The sequence below is a fragment of the Protopterus annectens genome, chromosome 10.part0 (assembly GCF_019279795.1).
Source record: "Protopterus annectens isolate FY-2018-M chromosome 10.part0, PAN1.0, whole genome shotgun sequence".
Classification (NCBI taxonomy): Eukaryota; Metazoa; Chordata; order Ceratodontiformes; family Protopteridae; genus Protopterus; species Protopterus annectens.
The window spans coordinates 1,745,241,928-1,745,255,001 of NC_056744.1; the positions used below are offsets into that span (position 1 = coordinate 1,745,241,928).

Genomic DNA, 13,074 nt, shown 5'->3' on the forward strand with positions numbered 1-13,074 from the left:
CATGGATCGTTATGGTAAGACATAACTTCTTAATGTGAAATTGTTCAATCTCGCCGTTTGTTCTTACACACGGGTAGCGTCCCTAGCTCCTTTTTTCCCGGGTGGCTCAAGGGAGAACATTCCTGAGTACAGTGGAACCAAACATCGCCCTGTCCCTGGAGTTCTTGTCTAGCTTGTAGTGGACGATAAAGGTATGTAGTTTTGCCCAAGTTGCCGCTGCACAAATGGTATCTAAAGGCAGACGAGCGGTATGGGCTGAAGAAGTAGCAATCGCCCTTGTAGAATGAGCTCTGGGTTTGAAAGGAAGTTGTTGTTTGGATTCAGCATATACGAATTTTATGCAATCTGAGAGCCATTTGGATAAGGTAACCTTCGTTACTGCCTGTCCTTTTCTTTGGTCCGCATATGATACAAAAAGTTGATCCGACTTTCTGTATTCTTTTGTTCTATGTAAGTAAAATCTTAGTTGTCTGTGAATGTCTAACTTATGCAATGTGTATTCCAGCTTATTGGAATGATTTTTAAAGAAGGTAGGCAGTTCAATAGATTGGTTGATATTCTGAATTGAACAAATCTTTGGCAGAAAAGATGGATTGGTGCGCAAGGTTACTCTATCTGGATGAAAGATCATGTACGGGGGTCTGATAGATAAAGCCTGTAACTCTGAAACCCTTCTGGCTGAAGTGATGGCAACCAGAAAGAGTGTTTTCCACGAAAGCAATTTTAACGAAGTTGCGCTTGCTGGTTCAAAAGGGGGTAACATGAGTTGTGACAACATGAGATTAAGATTCCAAGGTGCTATTGGATTACGAAAAGGAGGACAGAGATGAAAAGTACCTTTCATGAAGGCTTTACAAAGCCTGTGAGACATAAGAGAACCATCCTTACGGCCAGTATGAAAATTGGATATAGCGGCCAGTTGAACTCTTATAGTGGATGTTGATGCCCCTTCTTGAAAAAGAGAGGAAAGGAAATCTAGTATCTGGTGTACTGGGGCCCCGAATGGATCTATACCTTGTTTGGAGGCCCAGTGCACAAAACGGTTCCATTTGCTAATGTACAGTTTTCTTGTAGATGGTTTGTGAGAAGATACAATAATTTGTTGTACTGCAGGAGATAGTAACTCCGACCTGGCTAAGATGGGAAGCGGAGCAGCCAAGCTGTCAGTTTGAGGGACTTGAGGGAGGTGTGAGGAACTCCCGACGAGTGTGTCAACAGATCTGGTTCCGGGTCCAGAATCCATGGTTCCTCCACTTGATGGGATTGAAGGAAGGGAAACCAGATTTGACGAGGCCAGAATGGTGCTATCAGTATTATGGTCCTGTCCAGACATTTGGCTTTCTGCAAAAACCTGGGAATTAGTGGAACAGGAGGAAAAGCATAAAGGAGACCCGGGGGCCAATTGTATACCAGTGCGTCCCTGGGGACACCCCCTGGGGGGGGTAACAGGGCAAAATAGCTTCTGCATTTGGCATTCAAAGGGGATGCAAACAGGTCGCAGCAAGGCTGGCCCCATCTGCGGAAGATCTCTTCCGCTACTTGACGTTTGAGGGACCACTCGTGAGGGAACAGGATGGCTCTGCTCAACCTGTCCGCGATTACATTGAAATCCCGGGATGTGCGTTGCTAACAGAAAGCGTCCGGTGGACTTTGCCCATTGCCAAATTCTGAGGGCCTCTCTGCATAAAGGGTAAGATCTGGTTCCCTCTTGCTTGTTTATGTACCAGACTACTGACATGCTGTCTGTCTGAACTGTCACTGTTCCCCGAGGTAAGGACTCGTGAAAGTGTTGCAACGCTAGAAACACTGCCCTCATCTCTAGAACATTGATGTGCAGATTGTACTCCAAATTGGACCATTGACCTTGGACTGTTTGTCCCTGAAAGAATCCCCCCCACCCTATCAGGGAAGCGTCCGTGGTTATAGTTGCTATCGGACTGGGTAATACAAAGGGTCGTCCTAGTGTTAGCTCTTGACTGTGTATCCACCACAAGAGATCCTTCTTGCAATAATTCGTGATCCAGATTTGGTGAGACAGTGGAAGTTGTAGATACGACCATTGGGCGAATAGCATCCATTGAAGAATCCTCATGTGCATTCTGCCTAAGGGAACTATCAGAAGGGATGCTGACATCAAGCCTAGAACTCTTAATACTTGTCGTGCTGAGACTCTGTTGTTCTGAAGCAGGAGCGAAATTTGGTGCCTGAGGTCTGATACCCTTGATGGGGGGAGAGTAACTTGAGCCAGGGAGGTATCTAGCTGTGCTCCTATAAATAAGATACGCTGTGACGGCGATAAGACAGATTTTCCAAAATTCACCGTTATGCCTAGTGAAGAGCAAAGATTGATGGCATAGTCCCTGGCTTGTAGCAGACGACACTTGGTGGTGGTGGAAAGGAGCCAGTCGTCTAGATAAGGAAACACCCGGAATCCCTTTCGTCTCAAGTGAGACGCTACTACTGCCATGCATTTGGTGAACACCCTGGGGGCTGAGGTGAGACCAAAGGGCAGAGCGCGAAACTGGAAATGACTGGCTCCCAGCCGAAGCATAAATGATCTCTGGACGCCCTGGCCATTTTTATATGGTAGTATGCGTCTTTGAGATCTAAAGAGCACATCCAGTTGCCCTTTTGCAGAAAAGGGAGGATTGACTGAAGCGTGACCATCCGGAACTTTTCCTTTTTTACAAAGGTATTTAACTTGCTGAGGTCTAGAATTGGCCTCCAGTCCCCTGTTTTCTTTGGAACTAAAAAGAACCTTGAGTAAGTTCCGGATCCTATTTGGTCCGCTGGGACTGGTTGGATGACTCTGTTTTCGAGCAACCTTTTTATTTCTATGGTTGCTTGATCTCGCAGACTGGGTGGAACATCTGGGAGTTTTTTGGAGTTTGGTGGTATTGTTATGAAGGGGATGTTGTAGCCTCTGGTAACTATGCTTTTTACCCAGTAATCTGATGTAAGATTTAGCCAGGCCTCTGGGTATAAAGCTAAGTGACCCCCGACTGCCTCCAGAGCAGGACAGTCGGGCCTGCACTCAGGAGTGCTGGAAGGGTTTTCCAGAGAACGTCTCTCTGTCACCCTGATTTTGCGGACCCCCTCTGCCGGCTGGGCGGCGTCTTCCATTTCTTCCCCCTCCTCTGCCTCTGGAGGGGGCGTCACTTTGGGTGTGTTGAAAAGATCCCTGAGTCTTTCGGAACCACATTTTTCCTCCTCGTTGCCCTTTAGGGTAGGGCCTAGATGGAACGGAAAAACGGACCCCTACGGCAGACAGGGTCTTCCCTTCTTGTTCACACCTTGTGAGAGTCTCCTTTACTTTGGGCCCAAACAGGGAGGCACCATCAAAGGGGGCATTGGCAAAAGAAGACTTAAAGGTTTCTGCAAAGGAGCATAAGCGCAACCAGGATTGTCTTCTCAGTGCAATCGCTGAAGCTGCCGCTCTACTCGATCCTTCGGCTGCGTATGAAATCAGCCTCATGGACGAGTTGACTATGGAATTTAGGGTGTTAAGTTGCGTTGTCACTTTATTGGCGACAGCAGCATCTGTGTGTCCCTGAAGAGTATCTCCTAACTCTTTAATGAGATCTCTTTGTAAACGCGTAAAATGCGTAAGGTAGTTGAGCGATCGGATGGAAAAAGTCGCCGAACTAAATATGCGCTTGCCATATCTGTCCATTGTCCTAGAATCCTTATTAGGAGGATGGACAGAGGAAGATGATTCAGACATCTCTTTCTTAGTGGCCGCTGCCACCACCATAGTGTCTACGGGAACTCCTTTAGTAAGGTAGGCTTTATCTTGAGGAGCTGTCATATATTTGTTTGGTTTATGTGGGACTGGTTCCACTGTATCAGGTGTTTCCCAAGCCCTCTGAGCTACTAGGTCCATAAGATCGTCAAAGGGAGGAGTCACCCAGGAGGTAGAAGGTTGAGTCCCAAATGCCTTCAGTAAAACCGATTCATCCGCAGAAGGGGTAAGGGTTTGCCAGTCCCCTCTTTGCTTCAGGATTTCCAAAATGTCTGCGAAGGAGACATCCTCAGAGGTGGACCTTGGGGACCCTTCTGCTTCATCTAAATCAGTATCAGATGTAAGAGATTCCTGAGGGGAATCTATGTGTCTCCTCTTGCACAGTCGTTTCCTCGGAACATCCTCAGTGGGAGCTTCTGGGGATGCATCTGAGGAACCAGAGTCTCCCTGTGGGGATTTCTGAGGCATTGGGTCTCGACGCTTGGTAGGTACCGAAGGTACCGAAGGTACAGAAGCAGAACGCGGACCTTTTGGGGAAGGAGATAAAGAAGCCGATGAAGTCAGTGTCTGATCCGACAAGACCTTCCTTATGATGTCAAAGGCACCGGTGCCCCGACCCGAAGAGCCGACCCGATCCGAAGAAGGAAGTCGTTTCTCCGGGATCGGAACCACGGGCTCCGACACCGAGGACGGATCCGAACTAATCTGAGCCGAGGCACCGAGGGGAAGAGTCGGAACTGAAACCTCGGTTCGACTATCCCCCCCGGAACCCAGGAAAGACGTTCAGCTCCGAGACTCTCCGGCTGGTTCCGAAGGAGTCGAGGTCAACGGAGCCGATAGCACTACTGGAGGCTTCGGCACCGAGGGCTCTACAATCATCGGTTCTTCGACTCCTAACACCGATGACTCGACGGGTCTCGGAGGAGGAAGTGTCGAGGGAGTTGGAATGGCTTCGAGTTTCGAAACCAACTGGGACGAAACTTCGAGTAATTTTGAAAAAGCCGAGTTCTCCATAAGCTTCTGTACCACTCTGTCCACATTGGAGTCGGAGATGGGCCTCGAAGAACGGGTCGAAGGAATCAAAGCCGTCACCGAGCGAAGGATAGTAGATGGTGGTACCTCTGTTACCGGCTCCAAGACCTGAGCCTCGTGCAGAGATAAAGTCTCGACACTTGGCCCCGAAGTCATAGAAGCCGGTGTCCGAATTTGAAAAGAAGTGCTCGGAGCCGATGACTTGGGCTCCGACACTCTTGAAGACTTCAATCCCTTCGAAGACTTCGAAACCTGTTCAGCCTTGTCTAGGGCTTCCTGAAATTCAGGTTTGATTAAACCTCTGTCCACTAACTTCCTGCGTCTTTCCATCATGACCCTCCCACTAAAGGAATGACAGATAGAACAGTCTTCCTGCAAGTGGAGAGGGCCAAGACAGTAGACGCAGGAAGAATGGTTGTCAGTAATGGACATCTTTTGTCCACACTGACACCTCTTGAACCCACTTTTCATCTTTTCTGACATAACTAAGAAAAGAAAAAATTTACAACTACCAAAAAACCAGTCTAAAGTATATAAATATAAAAGTTTAGCAAAACACACCACAGCACACTGATATATTGAAATAAACAGAAAAAAGATTAATTTTCTTCAAAGACAAAAAAATGGCCTAAGGCCCTTACTAACTTTTTTAAAGGTAAAAATCTACCTAACTAGTTCACACAACTATCTATCTATATATATATATATAAGCTATTAAATATAAGAAAAAATATCACTAAAATTATCAAGAGATATAGCAAAAAATAGTAAAAAATTGTACTGGCCCGAGCCTCACGAAGTGATCTGCTGCTAGCGGCAAACTAGATCTGAGGGTTAACACCGGAGGATCATGGGATATTACTGTGCCTCGAGCTTTCTCGAAGATGCGAGCTAGTGATGCGGCCGACTCGGAGCCGAGGATCGGCTCCGAACCCGTGTGTAAGAACAAACGGCGAGATTGAACAATTTCACATTGATTTTTTTGAGTTGTGATGCAGAATTTTCTAGGCTGTAACATTTGTCAGGTTGGTATATAAGTTTATTGGTGGTGAATAACTGAATGTGGATTAATGAATGCCTGAATTTGAGCCATTTAAGCTGTTTGAGGAATATACAGTGATGGGTCCTCTTTCTATGGTTGGTGGTGAACTTTTCTATATTATTGTAGCACAGGTCCAGTGAGGAAATAGTGGAGGTTGATTAGGATAGGGGCTGCATGGAAGAGACTAAGAAGCAATTCTGGCCTTACCTGTTAGGAATGGTTTGGCTCTATAAAGGGAACTGTTTTATGTTTTTTTTATGGGCTGTTTTACATAGATATCAAACTTTAGTTTTTCATCAATTGTGACTCCCAAGAGCTTGGTGTGTGTAACCACTCTGATTGTAGTATTGTTGGATAAGTAAACAGTGAACTGGTGTTTTTGATTCATTAGTGGATTAAGAATGAAAAGGATTAGCTTTGTTTTCTGTGGGGTGAGTAGGAGTTGGGATTCTGATATCTATGCTTCAAATGAGAAAAAGGATTCCTAGGTGAGCTGTTTCAGTTTATTTAAGCTTTTTACAGAACAGATATGGGTTGAGTTATCTGTGTATTGGATCATGGATGCATGTCTGGTTACAGTATGTGTGTCATCTGTGAATTTGTCAAGTAACGGGGGAAGGGGTCAGAATGGATCCTTGAAGGAACTCCAATGATGACTGAGAGTGATGGGGGGAATTTTTTTTGTCATTTAACTGCTTGGACCCTGTCACCTAGATAGCTGATAAACCAGGCGGTCGCTGATAGTGCAAGTCCTACTGCAGTTAATCTTTGTAGGAGTAAGGGATGAGAGACAGTCTCAAATGCTTTTCACATGCCTAGAAAGAGGGCAGATACTGAATTACCAGAATTTATTTTCTGGTTAACTGTTGTAGTCATGTTAATAAAGGCAGTGAAGGTGCTGTGATGTGCTGGGTTGGGGGTAGTAGTTACTCCCATTAATATAGGAAAATAGCTGTTTTTTTATACGTTTTCCTGGTGCTTTTGATAAAGAGGGTAGCATTGCTATTGGTCAATAACTGGTAATGTCAGCAGAGCTTCAACCTTAGTGAAAAGGATGGATATTGGACTTTTTCTACAGAGTGGGGTCATGGCTTTCTGCAATGGAATGGTTCATAGTATGGAAACAGGATAAGCTATTTTATTGGCACCTACTTTGAGATATTCTACCAAAATGTTAGGTGCAAGGGTGGTAGGTTTTAGTTTAAGGAGTAGTTTCTTTATGGTAGATGTGGGCACAGGTTTGAAGGAGAAGGTTCTCTGGTCAGTTAGTGTTTTAAATGTTGGTGATGGAGGGGTAGCTAGTGTGGGGACTGAGTTGCAAATGAGGGAGGTCATGGATTTAATAAAGTGGGTACTCATTTGGTTACTCCTGGTCTCCTTCTCTCCCTGCTTCTTGGCTGTCATCTCACCTCTATCCATCTATTCTTCATTGATGAAGTACCAATCAATCACCACACTCCACTGTATAATTTCTGATTCTCCAGGCTCCTCCTCATTCCATCATCATCATCAACAGCACCAGTGTTTGCAGCCCTGCATAAGCAACAGTATTTACCTCTGTCTGGCTATCTTCGTCATTACCAGCATTCTGCAACTTGGACTCTGCAGCACTTACTGAATAATTGCAGCTGGCATCCTTCTCATTGCTGTATTCTTGCTACATGTGGAAAGGGTAGTAGATAAGCGGAGGAATGTAGAGAAGGGGAGGACAGCAGTTATCCCCAACAGAATATCAGAATGGTTTAGACATTCCTGTCAACAGCTGTACGTCAGGGACAAAGCTGGTGAGTAGACCAGCCAACATATGAGAAAAGATTAACATAATACATTTAACATACTCTCATGCCACTCAATTAACAAGTGAGATAATTCAGAGGAGGTTGAATTAATAATGAAAGTAATTTAGAAAGAGAAGGCCCAGGGCAAAGATGGGCTGCCATTGAAAATGTATGAAAAAATGGGGAGTGTTTAAGCTTATGAACCATGCTCTTAGAAAAGGGAAAATTCTAAGTAGTTAGAGAAAGGCAATGATAACAATAACAGTGATTCCTAAAGAAGGAAAGGATACAACATTGCCAAGTTCATACATATGAACATCTATTCTTAAGCATGATTATGAATTGTTTACACAACAGATGGCCAAAAGAGTCATAAAAGTTTTATCACTATTAACAGATTTTGATAGACGATAGATAGAAGAACAGCATTTGATATTTTTTTTAAATGATTATGCTAACAGAGAATAAAAAGAAAGTAGCCAATGAGCTGTCAGTGCGTTAGGTTTTGATGACAAAAAAGGCTTTGACCATGTTAGTGTGTTAGATGAAATAGGAGTTTCCAAATAGGTTTATAGAGCTGTTAGGTAATGTTTATATGGGAATCAAAGCAGGTGAAGGTAGGTCTTTCATTATCCAGAGAATTAGAACTGGTTAGGAGACCTAGACAAGGGTGTTCATTGTCTCCATTATTATTTACAATTTACTTACAGACCCTTTCAATAAAATCAGAGATGTGTTGTCAATCTCACCTTTATTCTCACTGGTGAGTCAGATCCGATGCATCAGATCCATCTCAGCCATTTCTCTAGCTCAAGGTCTTCAGCAAAGCTCGTGCACCTTATTCTTTACCCATAATGCAACCACATAATTACCTCAGATCTTGTTTGCCGTGCAGCAAAGAGGCTGGATTGCATAGCTCTGGGCCAATTACTTAATTTTTTTCTGGGATTATATTATAGTATTCCTTTTTCTGTATTTCCAATATTAGCTAAACTACTTTTCAAACTAGTTCTTTACCCTGTTCTGTTATTTTCCCTTAGTTAACATCCGTTTTAATTGCAGGGCATGTTAAGGAATGTCCGTTTTTAATTAGAGGATGCTCCTTTCTCTTTCTTCTTCCCTTCTGTCAAAAAAAGTACACACACACACACACACACACACACACACACACACATATATATATGTGTGTGTGTGTGTGTGTGTGTGTGTGTGTGTGTATATATATATATATATATATATATATATATATATATATATATATATATATATATATATATATATATATATTTTTAATATATATATTCTCTTGTTGCCCGTTTAAATTAAAGGACTCTTCCTTATCTTTCATGTGTGTGTGTGTGTGTGTGTGTGTGTGTGTGTGTGTGTGTGTGTGTGTGTGTGTGTGTGTGTCTGTGGCCCATTTAAGTCAATTTAAGATACAGGACTTATTCTTCTAGACTAGGAGCGACTATCTATCTTTGTCCTTCCCCATTTTTTCTTTAATCATGTTTCAAAAACAAGATAGTAAGCCCTTAGGCTTCAAAAAATGTGAAAAGTGCAGAAAGAAGATGGCTCTTAGTGATTCACACATCTTATGTGTGTATTGTTTGAGGCCTCTTCATTTGCAAGAGTCTTGTTCCATTTGCCACAATTTTAATCAATGGGCATTAATGGAATGTAAAATCAAGCTTATTTTGAAAGACATTCTGAAGTCGCCTTTCTCTGAGGCTATATATCTCCTGAATCTTCAACGTCTGACAAATCTACCAAAAGACCTTCATCGGAGCCAAGATCCTCTTCAGAGTCGAAGCTAAAGGCTCCAAAGTTAATGGATCAAAAGGCACCATCAGAGCAGACCTCTCCTCCTGGTTCCAAGGCTTCTTCGGAGCGGGGAGTTTTATTGGTGCTGATTCAGAAGTCAATCGTCCTCCTTAGAAAAAGTTTCTTCTCAGCTCCCATCTCCACTGCTGTTGGAGACGACAATTATCCTATTTGCTCTCTAATGGCCTCATCAAATCTGGCTCCCTTTTCTTCAGCCTCATCTTCGGGGCAAACCCTGGATTCTGGACCCAGCTCCGGATCTTCTGACACATCCGTCAGGAATGGTTCATCTCAATTTAGATTCCCTCAAATTGACAGCTTGGTTACTCCAATTGCCCTAATTGCCTGGTTTCCATTCCTTTCCTCTTCAGTCAAGCATATTTTACTGTGATCTCATAAAACATCTACTCGAAAACTTTACAAAAGCAAATGGAAGAGATTTGTTCTATTGACTAGCTGTAACACAATAGATCCTTTTACAGCACCAGTTCACATGATTTTGCATTTTCTATCAGAGCTTTTCAATGGCGGAGTAGCCTCAGCTACTATTAACGTTCAGCTAGCTGCGATTTCTAATTTCCATATAGGAAAAAATGATTGCCCTATCATGCCACACAGACTTTGCAAAGCATTTTTGAAGGGCACTATTATGTTAAGACCACTATATAAGTATCCAACACCCCCTTTGGATCTCAATTTCATCTTATCTAATATCATTTTTCCCCCTTTTGATCCTTCAGCTACATGTGAGTTAAAATATCTTTCCTGGAAAACCCACTTTTTGGTGGCTATTACTTCAGCCAGAAGTGTATCTGAGCTGCATGCTTTGTTGACAAAGCCCACATACCTAGTCTTCCATGAAGATAGAGTGTTGTTACGCACTAACCCATCCTTTCTACCCAAGGTTGTGTCGGAAAATACCCTTAACCAATCTTTAGATCTCCCAGTTTTCTTTCCCAACTTTCAAAATTAAGGAGAGTATTCATTGCATCTCCTAGATGTTCATAGACAGTTATGTTTTTATTTACATAGAACTTCTGAAATAAGAAAATCAGATCAGCTTTTCATCTCTTATTCTGATACAAGAAAAGGTCAACCAGTTTCAAAAGTTACTTTATCTAGATGGCTAACATTATGCATATCCCACATTTATAATTCAAAGAACAGAGCTCTCCCAAATGTGGTTAAAGCTCATTCCATTAGATCTGTGGCCACGTCTGCAGCTTTTCATGCCAGACTACCACTGGATAGTATCTGTGCTGCAGCTACTTGGGCAAAACTTCATACTTTTATTACTCATTACAAAGTGGATTTGGCATCTAGGAGTGGAGCATCCTTTGGTCCCATGGTTCTGAGGAATATTCTTCCATGAGCCACCTGAGAGTTTAGTTGCTTGGGACACAGTCCCACCAGTGAGAATAAAGGCGAGATTGACAACAACACATAAAGAAGTTATGTTTTTACCATAATGTTCCATGTGTGTTGTCCATCTCATCCTTTATTCTCACAACCCTCCCTCCTCCACCTGCCTAGACTCCTGGTATACCAAATAGCACAATTAGGATTCTTCAACAGGGCCATATATCCTTAGAAAGTATACTTTCTCAGTCTGATACTGATTCATACTTATATATGTAGGAATATATAGACACTCGTGTATACTTGAATGGTTGCACTGTGTAAGTTTTTTTCTTCCATGGGCTGCTGGGAGCAAACAAGATCTGAGGTAATTACAGGGTTGCAGTATTAGTAAAGAATAAGGCCCACAAGCTTTGCTGAAGACCTTGAGCTGGGGAAGTGGCTGAGATGGATCCGACGCATCAGATCCAACCCACCAGTAAGAATAAAGGATGAGATGGACAACACACATGGAACACTATGGTAAAAACATAACGTCTTTATTCTTACAGAGTAGAATATTGACTAGAGCAATAAATAGATGATTTGTTAGGCTACCTGACAGGGCTAACACATTTTCTGTACACATTTATAACTCCAGCATGAATATAAGTAGCGAAGATGTAACACATATGAGGAATTCAGGACAGTTGGGAAGTCTGTTGGACAATAAGATGACTATACACTAGACTAAGCGCATATCGTGAAACACAAACCCTCACAGGTAGTAAGACAGAAGTACTCATAATTATGGAAGAAAAACAATTTAATCTAACTAGGGATACAATTAGGAAGCTGCTTGAAGGAATCTCATTAACATTTAATAAAATTCTGGACAGAATAAAGACTTTTATTTCAGAGGCAGAACGGGTATGTTGGACATTTTTCAGAGAATACAATCCCTCTATTGGCTTGCAGTCTTCCTCTTATTATACACAGTACAGGGATTGCCATGGCTATCTGGATAAAATATAGAAAATGGTTTTGGAGTTTAAATGGAAGGATGCAAGCCTTAGTTTATATGAACAATCATTTTGCTAACTAGATTGGGAGTTTTAGGAGTACCAAAGTTTAAAAAATATACTACAGCAGTCCATGGGAGCACACTATATAATTTGTTATCTGATGATCATCAAAAAAAGCAGAAACAGATTTTAAAGAAATGCAAAGAACTGAGATACCTGCATAGGAAAATTAAGGATTCAAAAATTAATCTAAGAAGGTAATAACTAAAGTGAGTCAAGACCTGATATACAAGTTGTCTACTATGAATGATATGAAAAAAACAAAGTTGTGTGGAAGAGATACAGCCATTCAAAATGAGAATATTACAAGGTAGAAGAGAAAGACAGAAGTTAAAATACTGGGAGCAAATAATGGAACATAGAATGCTGCTTACAGGACAGCAGATCGAGGTAAGTGTGGAAGGGAACACTTAAGTCCTGAGTTGTAACTGGTTTAAGAGGGCATTTACTAGGTCAAAACTGTCCAAGGTAAAGAAGGTAGATATACCACTTTGGGTAGGGATGATAAAGAGAGAAGCATTTTTAATGAAAGGGGTTAATAAATAATAAGTATCAAGTATGGTTAGGAAGCTTTGAAAATGTTATTGGAAAGCATCAATTTGGGAAAGAGGCATAGGAGTATGGATCATGCCTTAAACGTTGCCTAAAAAGACTACTGGCAGTAAGATGATTTATGTTTTTCACGTGGCACTGTTTGTTTAAATATTTATATACGCCACCAAGACTGACTAGGATATATTCTAGAATTAGTCTGATATGCTGGAAGTAGCACAAAAATGAACTGGAGAGCTGGAAGCATGTCTTCTGGGAATGCTCATGTAATAAAATATAGTCTGGAGAGGTAAAATTAACTCAGTTTGCAGTTAAAATCCTTTAAGTATGTTTCTGAGAGAACATGGCAAGATAGGTCATTACTAGATTTAATAATGTTGGCAGTAAGAACATGGAGCATGGAAAAGTAAGGTGATACTGATGGGAGCTATTCAGACAATAATAGAAGAAACACATCTTACAGAAGAAGGATGTGGAAGATTGTGTTAGAGAAAAGATAAGGATTAAATATTCACCTTGGACTGTAGCAATTTAGAGTGGAGAAGTGTAAATCAATAAGGTGAAAAGAAGTAAAACAGCAAAGAAGAAACTGGGAAAATAAACTTAGACATAAAAAGAAGTAGGGTGTATTTACAGACATTAAAATGATTTTGGAATGTGTTTTCCTTCATACAGTTCATTACA

At 41.9% G+C, this 13,074-nt stretch overlaps 1 protein-coding gene across 4 annotated transcripts in view; it reads left to right on the forward strand.

Annotated features, from left to right (window-relative positions):
• The window catches only part of LOC122813971, a 1,592,156-nt gene that overhangs the window by 245,033 nt on the left and 1,334,049 nt on the right, over positions 1–13,074 (forward strand). The gene's annotated exons all lie outside the window — the stretch shown is intronic.